The following is a 24,253-nucleotide window of genomic DNA, read 5'->3' as shown; positions in this document are numbered from 1 at the left end:
ATCTGATCCTGGAGAAGAGAGATGCAGAAAACTAGCTATGATATATGACGCTGGGAATACATTCAAATTTGCACTTGCCAGGATACGCTTGCTTTGTAACATTCTGAAAATCTCCTAAGGCCAACTCAAATCTTGCTTTCTTCAAGAATCCCTAAGTACTCTGTTCAATAAAAAAAAAACCCTGGTCTCTCCAGTTCACATATTAATTAATATTTATACATTAACCCTTCCAAATATTAAAAAAGTGCTTATGATTGTGTTTATTTTTCCCACCTGATTTTATATTCTTGAAAGACAGAACCTGTTCCTCAGCCACCATAATATTCTTCGATTTGGCCAGCAAACACAATATTAGTTGAATTAAAATGAACTTTATTGCATTAATCAAATTAGTTCTCGTGTAATTTCCAAATACATGGTTTCTGTAGTGTAGAACAGAAAAGAAAAGAGATGCAGCATATTTTTAGTGTATGGTCTTAATTAAGATCCTGGGTCCACAAGAAGAGTATCTAAGGGTTTTAACTGAAATATCATTACATTAAGCATATGTTGTTTCCATTGAAAATGTGGAAAATATGAAGATTTTTAGGCATTATTTATCACTTGAAATTTAGAAAGAGATTGAATATACATACAAGTTGGATTCAAGTTATCCTGTAATGTTAGTGAATGGAACATTTCTTCCAAATTTTTTATGATTGGCTGTATTGGGGAAGGATTAGATGCGGGTCACATTGTAGCAAAGCAGGAATGTCAGGAATAAATGTTCAGATGAAGGAAAATCGATGTACTAGTAGAGCTAGTAGCTGAGATCATGTAAAGAAATGTTAGAAATATGGAAACTGCTAAGTACATGAAGAGAGCTCTGAATGAAAGGAAGAATCCAGCACCTGACATAAAGCAGGACAGGGGCCCATTGCAAGTTCTTGGTAGAGGTGTAGCTGTACCATCTACAGCCCTGAAGCTCACCTCTCTGGGTCTGTATTTAAAGTGAAGTTTAACATGAGACAGTCCCATGAAAGATTGTGAAAGTTGTTTTTCTTTTAAATTAAGATTAACAGTTTTTAAAAATAAAATAATAAAAATGCATTTCCAGAAAGTAAGGTGTAAATCTTGTTAAAGAAAGAGATCACAGAGATAGGTTATCCAGTTAGAAGCAGCTAGATGTATTTGTCCCAGAAAGGGGAGAGGAAAGGAAAGATAAATGAAGATGGGACAGGAAGTGAGACCTACAAACAGGAAGTGAGACTTACAAACAGGAAGTGAGACTTAAAGATAACTGAGTCCCCTCCATCTGCCAAGATGTCAGGTTACCTCTGAAAGCCTTTCCTTTACCAGTGACTCATTCTGTTTTGAGCTTTCTTTGGACTTCATTTTCCACGTGTTATTACTGATTACGATAATAAAGGACTGATTTAGCACCCTCGCCATATGTTAGGGCCTTGAAAACAAACGAAAATGACAAAGATGTTTCTTTGAAAAGTTCTTTGTGATTTTAATTTTGACACACTCATGAAATATATCTGAAAGGGACGGTGATGAAGATAATTTTGCATTATTGTTTTTCTCCATGCTCCTTATTTTGATGTGGAGTTCAGTGAAAATTCAGAGTACTGGGGTGTGAAAGATTTCTTCAGTACTGTGTAATAGTTTGCACAGAATGGTTGGAAAACATACTCATGAGCTTGAGCCAAAGCTTTTAATCTTTTGCCCAGAAAAGTGAATTTCTAATATAAAGTAGTACCTGAAAAACTGGTATTACCTTTTAATTAAAAAGAAACAGTAAGTATTAAAGTTTTTTGTTGTACTCTGTAAATTTCACTATTTTGGTAGCAGACAGAGTTAACTTGCTAGGAATTTCTCAAACTAAAGTTCATTTGAGGTAACATCTGTGGGTGTATTTCATTGTAGTCTATTCCTTAGTTTACAGAAAACAAAAGATATCGAAACACATGAATAAAGAGAATATTCAGACAACAATTAAAACAACCAACCAGCTGCTTTCCATTTTGGAATTAAGATTTTTAAAAAAAGACAAGCACTTAACTTCTGTTCTTCTAGTCTAATGTGGTAGGGGAAAAAAGACCCTATCTATTAAATCCAGAACAAAAATATTTTCAAAAATTATTATTGCACAATTCATAGTCCACTGAAAATATGCTTGGTACCTAACATTTCTCTTGTAGCAGAAGTTGATATGGTACCATTTAGGAAAACACAACCTTGAGAAACATGAACAAAGATATTTGCTTTGTCATTGATGATTCTATATCTTGCAACAATAAATTTCACCCAGCAAATGTCATTTACCAAGGCTCATAAGAGCAGATGTCTACTATTTTGCTTGAGTAGCTAACAACTCACCTAAAGTACAAAAACTGATGTATACAATCCTATACCTTAAAGGGGATACAGTTTTAGGCTTGGTCATTTCAAGATTTCACAGTTCCTTACTAGTTCATCTTTACATCTTCTCCATTCCAAAATTAGTGCTATTTTTTATTTCCAGTAAGATCCAAGCTTAATTTGTATTGTAATTGTCCTATAATCCAAGGGAAATTGTTTTTCTAGACTCTACTGTTGAAAATTGTATAGAGTGTAACTTTTTTCATTGATAATCACTCACAGATTCCCTTCCATTTGGCTTGAAATTAAGCCTTTCCTTTTCTGAATCTATTATTTCTCTTAAAATGGCATATATTTTAAAATACTTTTAAAATAATTCACTTGCCAACTCTCCCAGGTCCACATATTGAATATTCACGTTTTTTCCTTAAAAGAACCACCTATTTTATTTCATCTTGATATCATATTATATTCTTTAGAAATCAAAGGAACATGAATATTAATATCTCAAATTGCAGAGGTATTACAGTTCAAAGGACTCAGGTGAATTTCACTGCTACAATTCAATTTGATCTCACTTTGCATTGCACAGCCTACCTAAGAGCAGGCACTCTACCCAATCCTTTCTAGTAATTTTCCAAGTCAGCATGGATTAAAATATTGCTAATTCAAGGTTCTGCTCTCCTCCACTCTTTCTTCAGGGCATAGCATTTTGATCTAGAGGAGATTTACATCGAAGAGACAGGCAGTAGATATAAAGGCAAGCCAATGGGCTGTGACATCCAGTATCTGCTGCTAACATGGCATAGCTTATTTTCTTCCCCCAGGTCTTATAGGATGACTGCTCTGGAAGACGAATAATGTGATATGACTCTGTTCCAGGAGTGGTTCTTAAAATATTTCAATTCCACATTTCCCAAATAGTGACTGCAATATCAAACTCTTCATTGTAAGTGTTCTTTCTTCTTTCAAAGAACTTTTCAGCAGGTGGTGGCTCTCACCTTCAGTAAATGTTCACAGTCTATTCATGGGTACAAAATTTTGGATCTCTTCACCATTAGTGATGGATGAGCAAAATTCAGGAGGGAGCTCTCCTCTGGCTTCTCGTATCTATTTTCATTATTCCGTTGCCTAATACTCTTGACATGGCCAGCTGGCGTGAGCACTATTGCTGGAAAGGAAACTGTTCGAAAAAAAAATCTTCAGCAGGAAGCTAGTTGTGTGACTCCCAAAGCCACAACAAAGAATTGCTATAGTTTAGATCTGGAATGTCTTCCAAAGGGCCACTGTATGGAGGCTTGGTCCTCAGCCTGTGGTGCTATTGAGATGTGGTGGAACCTTTAGGAGGTGGGGCCTAATGGAAGGAAGTTAGGTCATTGGGGTATGACCTTGAACAAAATATTGGGATCTGGGCCACTTTCTTTCCTTCCTTTTGCTTCTCAGTTGCCATGAAGTAAACAGACTTTCTATACCATCTGCTTCTGCCATGATCTACTGTGCTGCCACAGGCACAATGCCCCAAGACCCGGTGAACACGAACTTAAATCTCTGAAACAGAGTCAAAATAAAGCTTTTGAGTTGATTAACCCAGGTATTTTGTCACAGTGACAAAAAGCTAATGTAGAAGTTTGTTCCTGTGTTATTTATATTGAGTTAATTCCCAATTATTTAAATACATAATCTTATCAGTTCTCTGCTATAATTTTTTTAAGATAAGGAGAAGTAAGAGAAAAAAATTGGTTGAGCTGGATAGTTACCACTTTCAAATTCTCCATATCATACCTAAATCCTTGACTCTTTACTAATAATCTGTCCCTCTCAAAATCTCTTGGTCTTTGGCTTTGGCAACTTTCCCTCCGTTCATCATAGAAACCCATACACTTTAGGGTTCAAATGAGAGAAGTCACAGAAGGGAAATAAAATTTTATTACAATCCGATGTATACTCTGGCCCCTGCTGAGGCTTACAATGAGATCAGGTAAGAGAATTAATAAAGATGTTGATGAAAAAGTCCACACGATTTAACTAACTGTCTAAGAAAAGTTCTTCTCTAAATGGATAAATGCAGCAAAAGAGCCCCTCCTCCAGCCAGCATACTTCAGTTTGTTTGTTGCCCAGTAATAGTTCTGGGTACAGTTCTTGTTTCTTTTGTTTCTTACAAATGGCTGTGATGCATAGCTTGATAATATGATGCATATTGTAAGAATCAATCCCCAATTGACAAGCCATTCTGCATCTGTACTTCCTGCTTGCTTATCCCATATAGCTCTAGACCACCAGAGATCAGGGCCTGATATTTTGGGAGCGATCCTGACCAGTGCCCATTGATGTAAAATAAATGTGCTTCCAAATTCTAAGTGTCACTCCAGTGTTTCTACTTGCCATTGCAGTATGAATTACGGTTATATGTTGGTCTGGTTAGGTGTAAAAAAGTATTTTTTGGAGCTTAACTGTGTCTCACACTAAAAATGTCCACAGAGTTGAAGCTTTTGGTCAAAGCACTAGGACATAATTTTCTAAGAACATCAGAGCAGACCTTACCTACAGAATGGCAGAAAGGCTATTTGCACGAGAGGACATCATAAATCCACTTGGTACTAATAGCACACAATGAAAACTCTTTTCAGAAGAGACATTTTGCACACAAAGAGCCCCGAGGGAAGAGAAGGCAATAAGAACATCCATCAAGTAAGGAAAGGGTGTTTAGAAAATTGCTCTTCTGACTCCATCCATCATACTTTCGAGACTGCTGTGTTAATCCATTTGCCACCACTGAGCGTAAGACCAAAGACAAAAAAGCAGAAGTGTACCTTGGGGAAATCTTGCAACAAAGCTTCTGTGGAGGCCACTGTAGACAATGGGGATTTCCCCATATCACATTCAAAGAGTACTCAGTTCAATTTACACACCAACGTGCAGCTGAAGGTGGTTCCCCAAATGAGTTTTCGTGTCGTTCTTTTCTCCAGGGAATATTTCCCCCTTCTTTTACTGTGCAAGTTCTGGGTTGCAGATACAAGTGGAAGCTCCATTCTTGCCTCCTTTATGGTGAATGAACTTGCTCTTATCCTAAGGGCTTAAAAACAAAATAGAGTCTTATTTTTCTGAAAGTCACTGTGATATATAAACTCTCTGTATATAAAAGAGTGTTAATGAGAAATATTGTAATGATGATAGAAAAATTTTATAAAAGTGCTTTTTTGTCTTTTATTATTGCTCAAAGAAAAAAAGCAAATGTTAAATGCTTACTGTGCTATTAGATGCGATCAACTTTCGTATTAATACCTCAATAATAAAGTAATTCTTTTTCTTTTGTGGTGCTTTTATCTTTTTATAGTTCTTTCACACTTTTGTCTCATTTGGTAGATTTATATGAATGTTGTGAAATTAAATACAGTAGGTGCTTACCTACTCTGTTGGCTAATTGTTCTGTCAAGTGATTGAATAAATATTTCTGGAAGAAAAGAAAGATGATGTTGCAAGGTGGACACAACTTTAGGCACATTGTACTGTGAACTTTTCAGTGGAGATTCAATCATGTGTGAGAAGCAGTACGGAACTATGGAACTAACAAGGAACTATGCTTGGAGAAGTGGTCTTGAATGCTATAGCTGCTTTGGAAAGGACACTGCCCAGCCCATGTCACAGCATTAAAAAGGATCACTTACTACAGAGAATACAGTAGACAAGTCACTCATTTGATTATGAGGTACATTCCCAGACAGGAGATTGAGTTTTAACCTGTCAAAAATCTGCAGACTGTAACTTAATTTGAGTTTTTCCCCTTTGAGTTTTGATTTGAGTTTTGATATTGCTCAAGCTGATAGCCCACTTGGTTGATGGAGAACACTGCAAAGCAGCTCTCAGCAGGACTTAAATTAACTAACTGGCTTTCCATGTTTACTTATGAGTAACGGATTCCTACTGAGCTCTGTAAGAGTGAAGCCATGGTACCTCAAAGGACAAGACAAAGCCACAACTAAGGACACCTGTCCCCAACCTTTATTAACTAGATAAAGACTGTAGCTGCAGGCATCTCACTCCTGGGTGGAGAACTTCCTGGAGATAACATAGTTCTCCTAAATTAACACAATGCTTTACCTGGAGAAGCACTTCAGTGGACTCCCATGGTCCTTGGATGAACCTGCCATTGAAGGCAGAGTCCTGCCTTTCTTCAGTATTTCCCACTTTGTGTTGATAACTAAGTGAATATGGGCTTCCCAGAGAAGATCTTTGTCTTTAACCCCAAAATATCTCTAATTTTTGAGAGGGTTTTCGATTCTCATGGAGCCCTGCAATCATTCCATTTGTCTTTTTTATTTAACCTTTGCCGTCTACTCATTTGGGAGATTGCAGGCTTCATCAGTCTGCAATAACTACGGGATGATATTAACATGATACGTGGTGTCACCCATGTTCTGTTGGTGTGTCAGGGATGCAAAATGTAAGTGTTATGGAGTCAAAGAGGTTTCCACCCAGATTTCAGAAGAAAGCCTGGAAGGCCAGACAAAAATATGTGACAGGGTCACAATACCTGACAGGAGCCCATGCCAGAGCAGTGCATAAAGCTAGAGAGTAAAACTAAAAAGGTGTCAGGAATGCTTGTTGAGGAAAACTTCAGGTGGTGGACAGAGCTAGCCTAAGAGAGTGACCATGTGTTCTGGCAGCAAAGCTACCCAGCTCATGTCTGAGCAAAACTTTCCTTAGGTAGTGGACAGGTAGCTATAAGATTTAATGTTTTTCCTGCTAGTTTCAGTCATACTTTGTTTTAGCTTCTGTCTATTCTTCTATCTTCTCCCTTGAGGTCAGAGGGTACTTTGTGCTTGGACTTCTCAGCAACATTGAAACCCTTAAGACTCTGGGAACTATAAGAAATGCATTTTGTGTAATGACACAGACATGAGTCTTTTGGAGGCCAGGGGTAGAATGCTCTGGTTTAGATCTAGAATATCCCCAAAAGTCTTGTGAGTTTGGAAAGCAAGTTTTTTGCATTGGTTGTAAAGAAAGATAAGATAGTGATTAACTTTAGACTTTGCACACTAAAATTTTTAGAACAAGCACTAGCAGAATAAAAATAGAAGGTAATAGGGAATATAAATTCCATTGCTAGAGGGAAAAGTGAGTTGGGGGAAAAAATCTGAAATTCTCTATAAGCTGCTTAGTGAGCTACCCTAAAACCTCATAAAGCAAAAATCATTTATTATTGCTCATTAGAGCATGGGTTAACCTGGCAGTTCTGCTAATTTGAGCCAATCTTAGCTGTTCTTGAATGGAGCCACTTAAGTGATGCCATCTGGTGCCATATCCTGGGAGTTAGCTGGTCCAAGATGGCTATATCATCTCAGATCCACATAATCTTTGTTCATCCAAAAGGTGAGCTTGCTCTTGTTCATATGACAACTGGACTTAGTCCCAAAGAATGAGCATAAGGCCTCTTCAGTCCTAAATTAGCATTTGGCTAACTTTTTATGTAAATATCTAGATGATAAATACTGTAGGCTTTCCAAACCATACAGTTATAACTACTCAACTCTGCTATTTCGGTAAGAATGCCTTTTAAAGCCAATAAGTAAATAAATGAGTGTGGCTGTGTTCCAACACATTTTTTGCTTATGAAACTAGATATCTATCCAGATGTGTCCTGTGGGCTGTAGATTGTTGACTCCTGGCCTAGACTTAGCATTGGCATAGCCTCCCTTTTACCTTCTGATAGAAAGAAATGCAGTCTTTTTAGAAAAGGGATTCCTCTACAGTGAGAGAAATAATTGTATCCCCTTTAATATTCTATCACAATTTCAATAAACCACAAAGAAATCAAATACGGCACTTGGTGGTGTTCAATCCCAGGGTGCTTGAGGTTGAGGAAGGAGGATTGTTTTCATTTAAAGACAAGCCTGGGCTAAAGAGTGAGTTTGAGCTACATAGCAAAACCTTACCTCAAAACAAAATACAAACAAAAAAAAGCCCCAAAACAACCAAAAAGATCTAAAAAGATGAAAGTCTTATAAATAGTATCAAAACGTATTGTTGTTAACAAATTCACAGAAAACATGAAGGGAAGCATCCGCAATTTAAGACTGCAAAACAAAAATTGTTAAAATAGCAAAGAAGAATTCAAAACTCCACCCTTACAGGGAGATTTTAGCTCCTCTCTCTTAGTAACTTGTTAAGCTAATGATATTACTGATTTGAGCTAAGTTTCTCACACAAGTCTGCAAAGATATGTATTCTGAAATTATGCTTATTCGTGTGCATCAACACTCACGTACACAGTGATTGGCAGAAATATTGTATGTAAAGTTAGACTAGACACAACTAAAATGTCAGTCAAAAGGAAAAGTGAACAAAAAAATGTGAATGAGGTCAGTCATAAAATCGTACACAAAGAGAAAATAAACCCCAGCTGTACGCATCTCAGGGGCAGAGAGCAGAGTTTACAAAGCACGTTAGAGAACATGTACCATCTGAGTTTATCTACCTAAAGCTGTAAACATGCAAACTAAGCAATATACTTTTAGGGACAGGAATGTGTACGGTAAGACTATTAAGTTGGTACTTATCTTTGAGTGTTAGGAACGGGGATGGGATGGAAGCAACTTGTGTGAGCTTTGAATACATTTTAAAAAGGGAATACATTTCATATTCTTTCCAGTACATATAAGTGAAAGTAGCTGTGTCTCTGACTTTCTTCTCCTCTCATTCATTAATTTGTATAGTACATACCCTGGTGAGGCTGAAGTCATCCTCATGGAGCAGAGAGGGAAAGAGGTGATGTAGCCAGTGACAGATGGGGCTATGAGGCCACATATATAAAAATCTCACTATTACCTTGCAATTATATTATACAGAAAGTGGAAATTGTATCCCATTCTACTAAGTAGAACACGTTTAAATCCCATTTAAAAATACTTATTATAAATGATATATATGCTCAGTAGAATATAATCAAGATTTTTATTCTTTATTGACTCAGTTCTTTATACCTGATTTTAATAAATGTGCACTTAGCAATTTTGCAAAAGGGAAAGGGACCAAGCAATGGAGGAAATGGGGAGGAAAAGAAGGGGAAGGGGATGAAAAAAGGATTAAGATGTGGTGTGTGATATTAGATATTGATATCTTCAAAGTGGTTACTCAGGAAAACAAATATAGACATGCAAGATTGATCAAATAATTAACCATTAACTGTTCCTTTCAATAAAGTGATAGAAGTCAGTAGTACAACTATGTTAGTTATCCTGTATATACATATATACATAATTTTCCCCTTCTTTCTTTGAAGATATCAATATGTAATATAACAACCATTGCTAAATTCCCATCACCTTGTCTGTAATTCAGTATTGCTTGTATTGTTCTTGTGCTATTTTGTAAATGGATGTCTGTTTGTTCATATGTTTTCATTCTTTTATTTTTAAAATTAATAAAAAAAGTGGTATGTGCACATCCCACCTCCTCATGAGAAATATAATCATTATGTACCACAAACACATATTTAATAATAAAAACTAAAAAAATTCTGGATTATCTTCTAAACTTAAAGCCAGTAAACTGTCTGTGATCACTTAATCTAACGAATGGAGTGTTACTGCAAAATATACTCTAGTGTGGGTGTTTTCCCTAACCCGATTCCATTTCACCAGACAACACATCTATGAAACCTCGTAAATTTCTACAGATATTTTTAATCCTTTGATAAAATAAAAAACAGAACAAGCAAGCAAACAAGTCACAGACAGGAAATCCTCCTGTTACTTGTCTGGAAAACTAACTCGCTGATTTTGATTGGGCTGGGGAGGGAGGAAGAAAGGGGACATTTTCTGGTCTCAGCCAAGGCTTCCTCCGTAGATGGGATATTAAAGGTCCTTCTCTGAGAATCACAGGAGCAAGGAGCCACCACGCTTAGAGAAGACCCATGTCTCAGGTGCAGTGGGGTCAAACTGTGAGCTTCACTCCTGCCCTTGCTTGGTCTCTAATCAGGCAAGTACGCACATGGCTTTGGGCTTTGTGAATTTGTTCCTTCCTTATCCTGATTCATGCTTGCCTGTGGGACTTGCTTCATGCTCAGCACTATATAGGTTACCCTTAGCTCTTCCTACCACATGATAATTCAGGCTACCTCTCTGCCTGCCCCACCCCATCAGCCAGGTAGAGCTACTGTATTCCTCTGCCAGGGAAGTTGTCATGGCATTAAGACTAAGCCTGCATTTATTTATTCACACTTAACAAGTTACCAGTGAAGGTTAAGAATGCTCTCTGTAGAGCAAGACTTCTTGGACTTGAACCCTAACTCTTTTACTTAGTAGTTGGGACAAGTGTGATCTGGGACATATCTGACTCTCTGTTCCTTGATTTCCTTATTGGAAGGATATAATTAAATTATCCATTTCATAGTTTTATTTGAGAGGATTCAATTATTTAAAATGTTGGAAGCATTTTGAACATGCTTAGAATGTAGGAAACACTCAGTAAAGGTTAGTAACTATTTTCATTGTTTTTTAGGAAAAGCTTTAAGTATGAAAGGGGATTTTATATCTAGAAATCAACTACAATTCTTTTTAAATTTGGAAGTGTTTTAATAATACTAGAGCAGCAGTTCTGAAATTTGTAATCTCAAGACACTTTTACACCCTTAAATATTATGAAAAGCCCAAAGAATCTTTGTTTTTGTATGTTACATCTATTATCATATATTTTATTCAAAATAAATATTGTACTGACCAACTAAAAATATTTATTGTTTAAAACAGCACTAATAACCTTCTCTCTCACTGATATAAGTGACATGTCATAAAAACAATTCTTTTACAAAATGAAAATAATTTAGTGGTAAAAGTGATATTGCTTTTCCTTTTTTCACGTCTCTGGATTCACAGTAGATTGCTGGAACCTCATATTTCTTCGCATGCAATCTGTTGCAATGTTCCATCTTGTAGCCTTTGAAAAACGTACTATGCTCATGAGGGAATTCATATGAAACAAGTTTTGACCTTATGCACAAAACTCAGAGATCTCTTAGGTCCACCGATTGCGCATTGAATGGGAGCGTGAAAGAGTTGAACAAAGCAGGCCTAAGTGCCAGGGAGATGGTTGTTCCCCTTTGTTCTTCCAGTGTGAAATCCAGTGCCTTCCCATATAATAGACTCTCAGAGTTCACTAAATAAATTCAAGAATGATCTACTGAATAAATGATATTGAAAAAAAGGTTCTGTGCATATGTAGACTGGTACATAAGAAGGATTGTTCTCTTTTTTTTTTTCAAACCTGACCTAAAACAGAGAAAATAGTGAATACACAGATAACAGGATAGTAGCAACAACATTTCAATTAATTGAGGCTTGGGTAGAAAAAATATAGGTTTGAAACTATTTCTGATAGCAGTTATACAGGTGACTTGGGCATTCACTGTTAAACTATGTATAGCATAGTATAATGGTTCTTTTAGTTTTTACTAGTTATAAAAAATTCTTACAAATTAAATCCCACCTCGAAACAGCATGCTCTTAGGTGTAGATATATATATATTTTCCTAATTGAGCTGACTATATGACTTTCCTGCTCCAACCTGTGTAAAATTCTTTGAATATACTTTAGACAGAAAATTCTGATGGGTCTAATGTAATATAGTCTCTTATTGGGAAAAGATAATACTACTTTCTTACCATCTGCTTCTGGACTAGCAAGCATAAGTTCATTTTAGGAAAACATTTGTCATATTTTCTTTTATCCTTAGGAAAGAGACAACTTTTTCATCATGGAAAACCTACTAACTCAGGAGCAAAAGTTCATGTCTTAATTACACAATTTGCTAGGCACATAAGCTTGATTATATAATCTCTCTGAACTATAATTTCTGCATTCAAAAGATGGGAGGTTGGAAAGATAAAATTTACAGAGTATACACAGGATTTTCTTCATCAAGGTTAATGCATTTTTTTCTTTTACTGAAGACCCTACTGATCCCACCTGTAAGTTGGCATCCATCATTAGGGAAACTGTGTTTCTATGAGGAGGCCTCTGAAGTGCAGTGGTTCACCCCTCTCCCTGGTACCTACAGATGTATTTGGCTCATGCAGGATGATCTTTAAAGAATTATGATAAAAATGTCATAATTGAGATGATAAAGATGCTGAGCCCTCCTGCAATTCCATAGAATATCAACTCTTAGCTCGATAAGGGTTTATTACAAATAAAATGATTCCTTTTTAATACAAAAAAGATACAATGTACAATAAAATGTCTAAATAATCCAATTCAAATTATGGGTAAACAATTTTTTTAAATATATGATTTTAAGTGAATACATAGCTTAACCATTCCTAGTCTGCCCGTTAGAGTCCAGCCATGTAAATCTTGATTCCTTGCTTTTGTAAAAAGAATTTCTGCATGTAGAGTAACAGCACAGAGGATCACCCTAAAAGAGGTCAGATTGGAAGATATCAAGGGATGGTTTTCATCACAGAAATAGTGAGGAAGTCATGGGCCACTCATGGTGTCAAATCAACAAGGAAGAACTCACACCACCAATAAAACACAAAGACAGCATTTATGGCATCCTGTTCTCCTCCAGGGGAAGAGAGCAGTTAATAGCACTGGGGAAGTCTTCTAGCTCTTGGTCCAAGCATTGCACTTCAAAGCTCATTAGATGGACACAACATAGCTGAGCAGTGATGGTGAACCTTCTAGAGCTTTTGATGAGAGCAAACAGCCGGTTGCAGCATGTATGTCATACGTTTGCCACTACTGGTTAAGGGGCTGTGACGACTCAATAATACGCCTTGGTTTCATGGATAAGTAATTTTCTCTGTGTGTCTTAGCTTCTTACTGTGACATATGAAAGATCTGTCTGTGCTAGGGAAACACTATTCCCCTAATGATGGCCTGTCAACTTGCAGATATAAATCAGGTGAAATCCCTGGGGACTTCAGAAAAAAATTAATCTTGCCAGAAAAAGAATTCCCCATGCATTGCTCCCAGGGTGGAGAATATCAACTTCATGAAAGAATAGCACATTTTATAAAATATAAACTCTAATGCTGCATATCGGACTATTGCTTGTCATTGCTGGTCACTCCCCTTCAAGAAGCCTGTGCTAATCTCCCAGCTGTGAGTGAAATTTCTGCCCTTTTAGAATGGTATCTGGTTTTCTCTCGTGACCTTGACTATTTCTCCCTTGCATTAGTCACTTGAACCTGTATTTTCATTCTTCCAGTAGACAGGAGCAAGCAATGCTGTGACTATTGCTGTCCCCCCAGCATAACCCACTGCCTGCTGAACAGATGTTTGGCAAGTAGCAAGCCGTAAAAAAATGGTGGAATAAGTGAGTGAGGAAAGCATCAATCTAATATTTTAGAGTCAAGAATTGCTTTTTTTATTTTAATAAATTCTATTTGACTCAGCTTTAGGAATTAATTTGTACAGAAGCCCCATGGCTCAGTAGATAGACTCAGGTGTGGAAGCTGGGAGATAATTCTTGTTGCTCATTTATGGAAGACCCTTGAGGAAAAACACCTCACTTGTCTAATCTCTCTTGGAATAGTACAACTGAAAGAGTCCAGAAAGTTCATTCAGCCCATTTTCTGAGACACACAGAGGAAAAGGGATTTGTGCAGGCTGGCACTGTACATTAATGGTCAGGCAGAGCTGGAACTACTTCTAGACCTTAGCCTACATGGCAGAACTCAGAGCAGTGATTACCTCAGGGGAAGAATCAGCTGGGAAGAGGTACAAGAAAATTGTGTTGCGAGATAGAAATGTTCTCTATCTTTATCCCGATGCTGATTGCTGAGGTGTACATGTGTGTGAAAATCCCTTTAATTATACACCTAAGATTTGTACATTTATATCTTAGTTTTTTTGTACAAAAAAAGCCCTAACTTCAATATTTTAATGATATTATGTATTTCCTCACTCCTTATTTCACTATTTGTATTCTTAGAGTTTGTAATGTGTCCGATTACAAAATAATACATTTTTAGGCTACATTTCAACACACCTGAATAAAAACCTAGAAAACTAAAACATTTCAAAGTGCCATTCCCCAGAGAGAAAACATAATTGAAATTTGTAGCACTCAGGTGTGTAATCTCCCTGGAGAGCATGGGTGTGTCACATGTTGTCACCCGGGACACAATCTCTGAGAAACAGCATGAACCCTTGGAAAAGTTGCCAAGGGCGGCCACTGGAGATGAGACTATTCCCTGCTTCCTAAGGTCTTCTTTGTGCTCTGGTGAAGTTCTGGTTTTCTCCTCTTCTCCACAGACCCCACAGACCTGGACTTATTCATCTTTCAGGTGACTCCACATGTCTACCTTCCATCCATTAGGCAACCCCCCTGAACTGACATTAGGCAAGTATTAAAATGTTACCAACTCTCCCGTTGAAGATCTTAAAACCTAGTCATGCTCCTGCTCTGGCTCACAGATTTGTCACTAAGCAGGATGGAACCCTGAATATGAGAAGCCAACCGAAGGACCTGGCAAAACCTCAGGGAGCTGGAAACACAAGTTTCCTGCCTCTTCTCCTTGGTAACAAGGATACAGCAAGGTGTGAACTCTCACACCACCACTCATAGGAGCAGAGGGTAAGCAATACATTTTGTTTCCCTTAACATCTTGCATATGAGGAGGTAAAGAGGACAAAGATTAGTTGGTTTTGTTTGTTTGTTTGTTTTTTGGGTTTTTTTTTTTTTTTTTTGCTTTCTCTTCTCTTTTTTCCCTGCACCACTCAGCTCTGAGGCTAGTAGGGAAAACAAAGCCAGGTAAGCTAGAGTCCAATGCACATGCTGTGACACAGTTAAGGAAGTGCTCAAAGATTTATAAGGAGATGTTAAAAGGATGCAGAGCACCCCAAAAACGATGATAGCAAAAGAGTATAACTCACTGAGAAAAAGAGGAAATGGAGTCAATTGTTGACTCAACTAGAACTATGTGGAAGAAATAGATTGCCTCCTCCCCAAAATATATCTATTAATTAAAAAGGGAGAAAGAAAAACTCCACTATGGATATGTCTGGTTGACTTTAACTGAGTGATCAAAGGGGACATCAAAAGTCAAAGACCAAATTGAAAACCATATGCCAGGAAATAAAAAGCACACAGCATCACTTCTGTGACACTCCTGCCCAAGATAAGTAACCTGGATCTAATTGTGAGGAAACATGAGAAAACCTAACCTGAGGGACATTCTACAAAATAACTAGCTTGTAATCTTCAAAAGATCCAAGGCCATGAAGGTATTCTAAATTGAAATAACTAATGTGACATTCACTGCATGATTCTGAACTGCACTGTTATGAAGGACATTATTTTGACAATTGGTGAAATTTCAATGGAGCTAGAGGATGAGATGGTAGCAATTCATGCATGCTAATTTCTTGTTTTTAATAGTTAGAGTATAAAGAAGAATTTTCTTGATTTTTTGAAACATGACACTTTAAATTATTCTGGGGTTAAAAGGTACCATCATTCTAGCAAATTAATCTCCAATGGTTCTGAGGGTGTATGTTTTTTATACTGTATGTGCAACTCTGCCATAAGTTTGAGATTATTTCAAAATTTAAAGAAGTCTACTCTAAGGCAATGTTTTAAATAGTCTCTTTAGATAATGTTCTACTTTAAGGCAAAAATACTCTACTTCACTTTCTCCTCCTTCTGCTCCCCTTCCTAAGATTTTTTGAGAATGTGAAATGCTTGTGCATGTGGAAGGAAGAAGGTTATGTAATGTCATGGTTTTGAGGCAAGCAGGAGGATTATCAGATCCATTTTGGTTCTTTGAACCATCTGCTGATGTTATCAAACCAGGCCCAATTTGCCTGCCACACCAAAAGCCAATCACTAAAACAGCAAGTTTTGCATAAGAGAAAGAGTTTATTTGCAAGGTAGCTAAGCATGGAGGGGGGACGCCCACATCGAAAATCTGCCTCCCAGAGAATAGGGCCAGGGTTATCTATAGGATGAAGAAACAGGATGCAAGGTGATTGGAGGTGAAGTAACCAACGCTCTGTTTATATGTGATTATAACTTTCCTAGCTGTTTATGAGATGAAATTGATACCATTAGCAATAGAAGTAGGTAGAGTTTTCTAGGATAGAGTTTTTGGCCCTCTGATGTCAAATTGTCACCCACTGGACACTTACACAGACCCAAGTAAAGGACACTTACACAGACCCAAGTAAAGGTCAGTGGTTTCAACAAAAATGGCCTGTGAGTCTCTGAACAGTAACTTAGGCAATACTTGTCACCATAACCCACATGTCACAGATATCACCTACCACAATGCTAGTGGAAGATTAATAAAATATTGCTGTGTTACAAGACCTCCAGGTCATGTCCTTCCATCTTCCTGTTACTGCCACAGGCTAAGGCTATATCTATGAAGGATACACTCTGGGTTTGCTTGCCAGGCCTTTTGTCTTTTTAAATATTCTTTTAAATTTTTTTGGTACCGGGAATCAAACTCAGGACCTTGCACGTCCCAGGCAGGCGCTGTGCCACTGAGCTATATCCCCGGCCTCCAGGGTCTCTTGTCTTGATGCAGAGCTAGGTTTCCTGTCCTATGGACATAAATTGTAGGCTTCCCATAAGTGTGGAAAGCAGCACCTAAGTATGGTGTCCCATGCCTAAAACCTCAGCTACCTACGAAGGTGAGGCAGGAGGATCAAAGGTTTGACTGCAGTCTGGTAAATTTAGCAACTTAGCAAGACCCTGTCTCAAGATGAAAAAAATAAAAATAAAAATGATGCTGGAAATGTAGCCTAATGTGATGGCCCTGGGTTCAATCCCTAGTACTGCCAAAAAATGGTAGAAGGCAAAGACCAGCAGATCTAATTATCTTTTATAGTGTTTATTGTATGACTTCCTTGTTCCCATGTGTAAAGTTTGCTTTCAGTAGGACTTACTGGAATTGATTGTCATCTTACACCACACCAGTTTTGAGGCTCCAAAATCATCTACCTTCTGCAAGCAGGATAACATTGCCAAAGTTGGCTTTCCTACTGGCTGTATGGGAATATCAAAGATAAAGATAGAAATTTGCAGGCAATTTTCTAGACTGTTTCTTATTAGAAGTCATAATTGAGAAGTAGAAATAGAAATGGTACAACAGCCTTCAGGTAAAAGAAAGCCAAGTTAGGCAATAAAAGAGTGAAGTCTAATAAACTTTTTGAATTTAGACAATTCAGTACTTGGGCCTTAGATTGATAATGTGGCAGATGTAAATGATAATATCTATCTGTATCTGTAATGATACAAAGAGACTCAAATAAAACGACTTTAAAACTTCTGTGGTAGCCATAGAAATTTTATTTAATTAAATTTAGCAGAGTTCTCCACAATATCATCTGTAGAGTTTATACATGGGAAAATTTATCTGTGAAAGACAATTAAAAGCAAGTCCATTTAATACTTGTTTTTAATAAAAGCTAAAGCCGCTGGGATAAACTCAGTATCTTAATGACATCTGCTATATAGCAAGGACTGCAAGAGTATTATTATATTGGTCGGTATTTTTGTTACTGGACAAAATAGCTGACATGCACAATTTAAAGGAAGAGTGGTTTATTTTGGCTTATGGTTTCCCACATTTCAGTCCATGGTCAGCTGGGCTAAGGCAGAAATAACGTGACTGAGAGGCATGGCAGAACAAAGCTACTTACCCCATGCACAGCACCAGGGAATCCCACCAGCAAGAGATACAAGCTCCAAAGTCACACCCCAAGTGACCCACTTCTAGCTAGGCTCCACCTCCCAGTCACACAGTCAGCTATTAACATCAGTGGATTAATCCACTGATTAGTACAGTGCCCCATGATCCTATCCTCTCTCCAGGAATCTTTTAATCCAGTGAAGTTAACAATTAAGATTAACTAGCACAGCTATTCCAACTGAGTAGTTAATGCCCGATTTAACTGCATATGATCTATGAAAGCAGAGAGGAAAGTTTTCAGTAGGAGTGCACATGGGAAGAGGAAGGAGCAGTGGAAGTACCCTGATCCTGAGAATTTTAAAGCAATGTGAAAGCCAGCCAGAAGCTATCTGCATTTTTTACACCTATGTGCCTGTAATGGTGAAGTAAGTCAGTGAGAAAATACATTCCCATTCAGGAGGGCCACAGTTCTGACCCTCCCAGGTGTGCTGGGCATTGGCGTAGGTTTCCACCAGACCCAAGAAAACACCCAAAGTCAGACTTTGTGGGAGATGAAGTCTGTTAGTATCCCCAGGGAACCACAGGATTCATTGCAACTTACCAGCAAGGGAGGGTCCTCCAGAAGTGAGTATGGATCCAGCTGCTCTTCCTTATCAGAATCCCATGGGAGGTGCATTCAGTCAATAGCACCACTCAGCAAAATCCATGGGACACGTACTAGTCAACAGTGTCACCCAGTGGTTTAGTGGCAGCAGTTGAATGAATCACTCAGCAGCACCTCAATCCTCAGTTCTTCCAAGAAGGGGTTTTATGGATGAACCTACATCAAAGTGCCATCATTAGCTGTTTTTGTATGACCAGCATTCCAAGAAATGTCTGATTCAGTATCCACAGTAGAAGGCAACTCCTACAGATAATGCTAGTCCCCCAGTTCTTAGCAGCTTTCAGATAGTGTGTAACTGGACTATCCCATTCCTGTCCACATACAATGCTCCCTGGACATGGCCAGAGTCTTGGGAAAAGAAAAGAGGTGTTCCAGGGACATGGTGCCAAACGTCCTAGTGTTTTCTGAGTGATGGTTCAGCCTGTCACATCACTGTGCTCAGGAACAGAGTCATCGACAGGCTGCAGGATCTACGTCTGCTTTGCACCCACACGCCCCATTAAGCAGTACGTGATTGAAGCTTCCTGACCTAACACTCAGAGAGTCTTAAAAGATTTCTGACAGCAGATATCATACACAACTTGGTGCTCTGCATATTAACTTGCAGCACAATGTGGAAAAGATAAATTCAAGGGAGGCAAATATCTCCTGAAAATATGAAATACGGCTTTGATTGAGTACAAAATTACAGGCAGCTCTCTTTGTGGGGGTGACCATATTTATCTATGACTTGCCTTTGCTTCTCATTTTGATTTTGAAATATTCTTTTTCATTGCTTCCCAGTAAGAAGCCTATTCTTCTTGACTCCCCACGGTTAAAGCAGCTAATGAATCATTTATAACACTATTAAAAGCCAAGTTCTAATTTTTATATCTAGATATAATTTCTATGTCTTTTTTAGTCACAGTGTAATTGAAATTTTCACTGCTGTGGGGTTTCTTTTAAATCCATGGAATCTGAAATAGTCAAACACAAAATCTATCCATGAAACTGAAAATTTTATTTTAAGAAGCAATTATTAATTAGATATTTTAAAAGCACATGTTAAAAGAAATAATATATTTTAGTAAGTGTATTTTTTGTTTTTATGTTAGGTATTATATTTTTAGGTTTGTGAACTTACTAGTCTCCATCTTTGCTTTTAAATTTGTAAATATATGGATAAAAGATAAAAGCTATACTGAGCTCTTATTTGCAAACTCTAGAACCTTTGTCATTCAGGGTCTATTTCTGTTGACTGCCACCACCCCCCACTCTCTCCTAGATGATAATGTCTTTTTGCTTTAATTTTTTAAGCTCAATATCAAGTAATATATTTATTGTGTCCTGGACATTCAACAGACTCTTTTAATTTTTTTTGAGAGTCTGGCTATTTTTCTCACTGGAAGGTATATTAAATTAGTTATGGTAGGGAGCAGTGTAGGATGGATCCCTTTGGGGCTTATTTTGAAGAACTGCAAGGTGGGGTCAGGTATAGCACTGATTACAGAGCTAGAGTCATTCTAGGCTTCCAGTAGAGAGCCTACCATGCTCAGGTCTTCTCATTTTGGTCAGATCTTTGTGTCTTCTCGCATGGGTGTGACCCCAAAACCTCCCTTGAGGAGTTTGCTTAGCTAGCCTCACAATAACCCAGTAGCTCCTTTCTGCCAGGCCTGTCTGAGTCTCCTCTATGCATAAATAACATTGTATTTACCCGAAGACAAGAGAACTTTTAGGTAAAATTCTGAAGCTCCTTTTCTGTGCAGTTCCACTTTTCTGGAACCCAGCTCCCTGAGTTCAGACTTCCTCAGCGCCCCAGACTCAGATCTCTGCTCCCCAGCCAAATTTTGGCTTGGGCCTCCACTTCCTATACCCATCAGACAGGGTCCCCAGCTAAAGTCCCTCATCTTGGGGTTCATTGAATGTTCTTGCTTCCCTTTGCAGAACCATATCCGTTGCCTAATGTTTTAGAGTTCGACAACGGTTACTTTAAATCTGTTGTTATAATTGAAGGTGTAATTCTAGCCTTTTCAGTATTAGAAACACAAGAATCCTGCTCTTATTCCACTGATTTTAATGTACTGATGAATTTTAAAATACTGCTTATTGATCTTTTCAGAACTATTATCAGTAGCATTGTTTTAAAAAAAATGTATTCCATGTAAAAGTAAAATAGGCCTGTGATAAAGTAGCTTGGGAAATACACTTTTGTGGACAGCAAGACACCATAGAACCTTACAAAGCTAACAGGGGTTGCCTATTTTCCAGGGGCTACATTATCCGCAACTTTCAAATTCCTACCACAGAATCCACTTTTAACAACTTGTCTTGTGGAATGAGTAGAGAGTGGACTACTTTTTGGGAAATGATGCTCAGTGCTTGCACTGTATAACTTTTATTAAAAATTTATATGCCTAATTAAAAAGCAAGCATGGTTACAACGATCTTTTAAATTCATTTTAGATAGACAGGAAGCTCAGCTTCTTCTTCCTCTCTCTAACACCGTTCCACTACAAATTATTACAGCAAATCCTTCAGAAGTATATGAAGATTTGTGTGAACGTCTATACAGATTCTCAGTGGTAAGTTTGCAGTGGAGTCTGTTAAAGATTTTATGTGTTATGGGAAAAAGACAGTTTCAAAAGGAGAAGTGCGATTTTACATTATGAAAACATGTATTTCATGGTGACATTGTTTTCCAAAAGAAAAAGACATTTTTAGACACCATAAAAGCAAACAGTTTTCATTCTGGGAAGTTATCATCTCATCACACTGCTTGATCGGTGATGGGTCACCAAAGATAGGGGAATGAGGGGCCTTTTACAGCAGTGGCAACAGCTGGATGTCTTTTGCATCATGAATAATTGAGTTATTTTAAAGTTCTGACAAAACAAACTTCCTCCAATATAATCACACAAAGATCTGGGTAGAGCTAAATGGGGGCACTCTTTGCTGTCATGTGTCTCAGAATTATTTATAGACAGCAGAGATGTGGCAGACAGCAGGACATTTGACTATGAGTCTGGACCCAGGCATCACTTGGATCTTCAACTACCTTCTGCTGAACAGCTCTTTTTTCTAGATCTCAGCTTCTTAATTAGGAAAATGAGTTCTTTGGACTGGATGCTTTTAGAGTTTTCTTCTAGCTAGCTCTTATGCTCTACAAATCCTGTTGAAAAACATTACCTTGACTACAAAGTGGTAAGAATGTCATTTCTATAAAGCACTGCCTCTCTGGCTGGAAGTAGGAAAGAAACGTTCAAAAAAAAAAAAAAAAAAAGAAAAGAAAAGAAAAGAAAAGAAAACATGGGAAAATATGACTGTCAAGAAATTTGTAGTTTTATTTCAGCTTTACAGCTGTAAACAGAAAAGAACTCTTACTTTTCAAGCTTGGCCTTCAGTGCTTAAATTATTTCCCTAATCACAATTTGTCATCTGTCAAAACAGATGACAAATTTTAGATCTTGCCAAATGACAAAGGTGATGGTTTTCCTACTGCAACTTTATTTTGACTTAGCTTCCTACTGATATCAGAAGATTATAAGGCAAGAGAGAGACTTTTTCCCCAAAAGATACAACAGGATTTTGCAGAGAACCAGAACAAAAGGTTTCTGAATCCCTAAATGAAACCAAGAGGGAAATAAAAGTCATTCTGCTTTCAGTTGCTAACAAAGACAGAGAAAGAGAAATCCAGTTGCTATGTTACTTCTCCATAAGCCAAGCTCAGCACAAAGTAAAAAAGGATTTCCTGATACAGCTCTGCATTATCTTCAATTGTGTTATTGGTTTAGATTATAGCAGACAGGAAGAATCAAAGATCAAAGCTGTTGTTTTCCCTGGGGCCTCAAATGCACCCCAACTGTATCTATCTGCATGAACATTATATATGGACACCTGGGGCCAGGTGAGAACCTGCAGAGTTCTCAGGTGAACCGGCAGTGATACTCTCCTAGGCGAGGTGCTTGCCTAGAGCTGAGAAAGCATGGTCTAGGCTGTAAGCTGGGGCTCTGAGAGGGCCTGGGGGCTGCACAGAAAGGCCAGAACTGAGAGATGAGGAGACTTGAGATCTAAAGCAAGGAAGATTTAAAAGCAGATAAAAAGTGGGACGTGGAGCAGGTCTGTCCAAGCAGTTCAGAAAGGAAACCATGAGAATGATGCGTGGATCTGATGCCCATATTTGATATCACTCTGGCTGACTAGTCATGGAGTTTCAGTGGAATCCACCATGGCTACTTCCAATTCTCACCCACTTAACCCTCACTTGTAGGAGGCTAGACAGATACCATTTCCCCTCGCTGGAAGTTTTCTCATTTTGAAAACTTCAACTGCATAGTTGTGAAGCATGCAGACTTTGGCAAAACCGCCACTTACTAGCTATATGATCTGGGGCAAGATATTGAATTCCTCTGAACTTTAGTTTCCTCCTCTGCACAGCGAGGAAAATAAATTTAATAAAAATGAAGTAGGTGAGGATAATTACCTTCACCTTTAGGTGCTCAGGAATATTAATTGAATGATAACAAGTAAACCACCTAAACTTGGTACCTCAAAATCAGGTGTTAGGAGCACTATTATTACATTCCCTTCTCTAATTCTCCTTCCTCCGGTACTGCTCTTAGTAGCTACTAGAATATTAGCTCCGTGAAGGCACTGATCATGCCCTTCAGCTTTACTGCTGTAGCTCCTCCTAACAGAAATCTTGATCTATGTTAGCACTTCATAAATATTTGTTGCATGAATAAATGAGTAAATAAATGAAAGAAAAAATCAGACCACAACTCCTGGACAGCTGGCCAAGTATCTGTGAGGCAGTACTCTACAGCCACCAAAGCACCAGGACACCCAAGGTGAGAGACTATGACCCCGCCTGGTTTGGCAGAGGACTCTGCCACACAGTTGAACATTCATTTGGTACGGTTCTGTTACAAAGCCAAATGGATTGGCTTTTTATTACTGTTTCCAGGACTTAGGCCCAAGTCTCTTTTATATGTGTGTGGGAGTGTAACATGTGTCCCTTTTTAGTATTTTCACACAAACATTTTTAAATTTATGGTGCTGGGCCAATCGAGTAGCAATATCAGTTTGTCCTATCTCATATTATTCTCCAAAGAGAGCAATTACAGCAGGCATTTCACTTCCTCTGCTCTTCTGCAGAAGATAATATGTGTACACAAACAACTCATTATCCCAATACAAATTTTCCACACTGAGTTCAGACTGTTAAAATCTTTCTCTTTCTCTCTCTCTTCTTCTTCAAAATCTTAAGTTTTCCTATGGAATGCTTGGCATATTTACATATTTTCAGATATCTCTGGGGCTTCATTTCAAATGCACAACAAAGAGAAAAAATATGGGCAGTAGAGGAGACTCATCAGAGGTGGTGCAAACAGCAGGCTCAGGAGTGGACAAGTGTGCTGGTGGAGGAAGAGGCAGATTTTGGGGAGGAGTCATGCAGGTGGAAGAGGTGGGCTGGGAGACAGCTAGTCACCATCGTGCTCCCACAGCATGCTGCCCATGTTCCTTATTATAGCATGCACCACTTTTTATGAATTTTTAAAAAAGTTGCTCTTTACCATTACATCACAGACTCAATGATGATAAGAATCTGTTTTAGTCTAAGGAC

The sequence above is a fragment of the Chinchilla lanigera genome, unplaced genomic scaffold (genome assembly GCF_000276665.1).
Source record: "Chinchilla lanigera isolate Chin_1 unplaced genomic scaffold, ChiLan1.0 scaffold00019, whole genome shotgun sequence".
Taxonomy (NCBI): domain Eukaryota; kingdom Metazoa; phylum Chordata; class Mammalia; order Rodentia; family Chinchillidae; genus Chinchilla; species Chinchilla lanigera.
This window is presented reverse-complemented; position numbering follows the sequence as displayed.